At 42.5% G+C, this 4,308-nt stretch overlaps 1 long non-coding RNA gene across 1 annotated transcript; it reads left to right on the top strand.

Moving 5' to 3' along the window:
• Positions 1–2,770: 2,770 nt before the first annotated feature.
• On the top strand, positions 2,771–3,361 carry LOC142415517 (uncharacterized). The gene is made up of 3 exons (XR_012777440.1): positions 2,771–2,814; positions 2,999–3,176; positions 3,303–3,361. It is a non-coding gene; the product is annotated as an uncharacterized LOC142415517 (long non-coding RNA).
• Positions 3,362–4,308: the final 947 nt, after the last annotated feature.

Here is a 4,308-nt window from a genome sequence, read left to right as displayed (position 1 = left end):
TTGTTGGCTTTGCAGAAGGACCAGCCCTGGAAATTGTTGAAATAAAGGGAGGCCGCACACTCATCTCTGCCTGTATATTTTAAAGGTTTTATTTTCAAACGGGACTCTGGTTTTGGAGAAAAGAAAAACCACAGGATACACTTATGAGGAAAATAATTTCTAAAGCCATGCCAGATCCTCAGCTCTTTCCTCTGGCCCAGCATCTTGAAGCTGCGTGCAGAGGACATCTGGTGATCCTGTGGTATAGGGGAGTCATCGTGCTGCTTGGCCACTTGAGGACATCTGCTCTTTTTAGCTTTTGGAGAGTGATGGGACACAGCCAGAATTTGCAGTATTTCGAAATAGATCTGTCAGCAGAATAGTCCCGGGAGAACTGGACTCCCACTGGTGTAATTTCAGGTTAGTTCTCTTTGCTATTTCCGAATCAACCAGAAAAGACCCAGTGCATCTCCAGATGAGACATCAGCGAGGTGTTTTAAAGCAGCTTTTGCCACCTCTGTGGACTCTGCCCAAAAAGTGGCTTTCCAGACAGGAGGGACCTGTTCCGAGCACTGAATGTAAGTTTTTCCAGGAAATGTCTTAGCCACTAATAAGGACAAGAAGTGTGTAGCTTTATAGAGTCAGCATGAATCAAGAGCTAGGGATCGTATTAAGCCGTTGAGAGCCCGAGGCAGTCAGTACAGCTCTGACCCTCCCTGGCCATGTCCTCTCTGTGAGACGATTGCAAGTGCCTGCTGTGCTGGTGATGCTTCTGTATGTCAGAAATGCCGCAGCTCCAACCGTCGGCACTACCTCTCTGCACCCTTGTACCGCCGTCTCCTCCACTATTCTTGGATTCAAAACATCAGAGACTTGATTGCATGGAGTTATGCTTTATTTGCTACAGAACAGATGTACATAGACTTGGTCTTACTGTTCCTACCTGAACAAAAAGGCAGAGTAAATCACTCGCACATCCGTCGCGATGGAAAGGGAAGGGCTCAGAGGTGAAGCTGCCTGAAAGGTGGGTGGATCACGAATTAGTCACCTTCTCTGCTGCCCTCGTTTTTGGTAAAGATGGCCCAACCTCCATCAAGAAAATAAGATAATAAAAAGATAGCATAAGAGACACTCATTTGGTATGAACTCAAAGAGGATGATACAGAAATTTCCATCTTCTCCCATGCTATATGCGGTAGCTGCATAATCAGACAACTTATGCTGCCACATTTCTAAAACATTATTCTGTTTCATAAAGCAAGTCTCATAAACGCTTAAAACGTAATGTGGTTAGCGGGATTGAGCCTCTGAGAAGTCTGATGCATTTGACTTCTAGATAAATAAGGGCTCATGGAGTACACACTGTAACTTCTGTATGGGCAAGATGGACTGGCACCTATGGAATGGTATCATCCTTCTTAGCACAAAACTGGGTTGGTATGTATTAAATTATTTTTACTCTTTAAATATTATAAGCAGCTCTTCTTTTCATAGCTCTAGGTAGAAAGCAAAAAATTAAAGCTATTTTTACATTTACATTCTAGAATGCCAACAAGGGAGACCTAGGAAAATCATTAGGAGGATTGTGTCTAATGTATAAGATATCCAAGAAATTTTTAACCCTGTCCCGAACAGATACATATTCCTTGGTAAAAAAGAAAAAAAAAAAGCATGTTTTGGTCATTATGCGAAAGAGTACATTATTCCAGTGAGGTATGAGGATGTCTGTCCTGCGTTTGGGTTCGTGAAAGTACGACAATAAAATTACAAGGAACATCACTGTTTGTGTAAGTGCGAATTCCTCTTCAAGCACTGAGAAGTAAACCGAGCTGTGGAATGCGCAGGTGTAAAGCTTATTGCCTTCAAAATGATTTGCATTGTTTATGCCGTCACTGAATTTGGTGCAGAATCATGTAATCCAGTAGATCTGATCTCCTGAAATCATCTTTAGATGTAAGCCTCTTCCGCAGGTCTTCCAGAGGCAGACATGTTTCCAGAGACATAAACTTCAGAATTTTAATCACCTTTTAAGACTGCTGGCACCAGTGATATGCATAATTCACGAGTTTCACATTGCAGACATGTTAAGGCAAATGAACTGCTGCAAACATGTGGCTACTTACTGTGTACATACAAATCCAGAAGTAAATACTGTTCATACTTCACAGTGCAAAATGCCTTTTTGCTATTGAAATACAGAGGCAGCATGTTATGATTTCCATGGCCACGGAGAGATATGAGGGTGAATAGGTGGATTTCAGTATTTCTGTCACGATGGAGAATGGCAATGCATTTTCCTTTCCACAAGTCTTAATTGTTAAAATACATACATCTTAACAGTGATTAGAATTTTAATTAGAAATGCAACTTTCAATTATTTTTCGCCTCTGCTTTCGTTCTTCGGTATCCAAGAGCCCTTTTCTGACTTGAGTCACAAATATAGTGGAGGTTTTTGAAAGAGTTCATTTGCAAATCTCAACCACAAAAAGGAAGCAGTCACCTCGAAGGTACCTGAACCGCCTCAAGGAAAATGGCAATGATGTCAACTGCTACCAGTGAGGTGAATGAAATTTTTTATTTAGGGCACCCTTAACATTATTAAAAATCCCTTTGTGTCTTCAGTGCCTGCGAGGGGAGCCAAGATGCTGGTTGTTATCCTTCGTCTGCTGCTCATTTGTTCATTCCCATCTATCTTCTGCATAGCATTAGCTGATAGGCGACGCGAAGCGCCCTTCCGGGACTCCCCGTGCGCTTGACGCATCATGAAAAGCCACCCATGCTTCTGAGATGCTCCTGGCTTCTGCCGCGGTTCAGGGCAGGGAATGGAACAAAAGGGTTTGAATCAGGCAAATTGAGAATGATCTCTAAGATAAACACGTATTATTCAGTAACCGTATTTAAATTCCAGGAAGTCTGAAGTCCATACCTCTTGCTTTGTGTTGCCCAAAGTCTGCTCTTTGTCTGCTGTCAGATTTTCAGCGTACGACTGGGGGTGACTGACTTTTCCATTTGTTTCCAGGCATAACTATTTTCTCACTCTTCAGCAATGCCTTCAGATGTTTGTCACGGTCAAGCTTTGTGACCGCTGGCACGAATTCCACCGGGTCTAAGAAGGAGGAAGATACTGCACATTTTCACCGAGACAACTCAAGTCACCCTTCTCCTGTTTCTGTCACACTCCACTGTCCCTGTCTAAAGTAATCCGAAAACTTCACCTTTTGCACCTGACTTCCTATAGCCTCGGTGATACCCTAATAGATTCGCTATTTCTGATCTTTTTCATTTTTATCTTTTTACATGTATTGCCTTCCTGTTTAACAAAGGAGGTGGAAGAAGGAAAAAAGTAACTGCCGTCAGTTGTTCTGCTGGGACTGAAGATGGGTGAGCTTTGAATTTTACATACCAGTGGCATGAGAAGGGTGCAGGGAGCATGCGGATTTCATGTCTTGAATATGAAGATATGAATGACGGGTACGAAGTACAAGTTCGCTGCAGTTATTGCTTGAGTGGAGCCCACTTTCCACAAGGCTCCGTGAGTGAAGCAGGGGAACAATTGTTTACCCTTTGGGTTTTTTTCAATTCACAGTAGAAAAAGATGCGAATTAGAGCTCTGTGAAACATAGGAGATCCATCTCATGCAAGGTCTTAAAATACGGCTTTGTTCCAAATTGGAACAAAGATCCAAAATTTCCAAATGCTCAGTGAAGAAAAATGTCAGAGAAAAATAATTCACACTGGGTTGGCTGAATCATTTTACTTTGTCAAAACTGAAGTGTTCTATTTTTACCTTGATTACTTTATATTTTTGATATGACGCATCTAACCTGATTCAAAATAAAATACCTCAGTCAAAACTTTTAAGTCCAACAACACTGGAAAATGATATCTGCTGGGGATACCACTTTGAAAGTAGAGTTATCAAATCTTCACAGATGTCTACTGAGATTGTTGAGAAGTGAGTTTCAGTCATTTATTAATCTCGTTTAGAATTGTTTCTAACCATTTATTCAACCATGCTGAATGAGTCACCCATCGTAGTAACGCCAGGAAGCAGGGGGTCCACCTGACACACGCCCAAGCCTCCCACTAACGCCATCTGAGTATGGTCCCAGCAGTGCCCAGGGAAGCCCATGCAGATGTGTGGGCTATCACGGCGCAGGCTGAGTGTTCGCCTCTAGCCGAGTGCAGTCACCCACTGCTTCAGGTCACAAACCTTTTTAGCTGAGGGATGCACAGTCCTGGTAGACAATGTTAACAAGTTTCCTTCATGATTTGAGTCAGGGTGGACTGCAGGTTGGGTTTCATAACCTTGGAAGTTACTCCTGTGAA

The sequence above is a fragment of the Mycteria americana genome, chromosome 11 (genome assembly GCF_035582795.1).
Source record: "Mycteria americana isolate JAX WOST 10 ecotype Jacksonville Zoo and Gardens chromosome 11, USCA_MyAme_1.0, whole genome shotgun sequence".
Taxonomy (NCBI): Eukaryota; Metazoa; Chordata; class Aves; order Ciconiiformes; family Ciconiidae; genus Mycteria; species Mycteria americana.
This window is presented reverse-complemented; position numbering and strand designations above follow the sequence as displayed.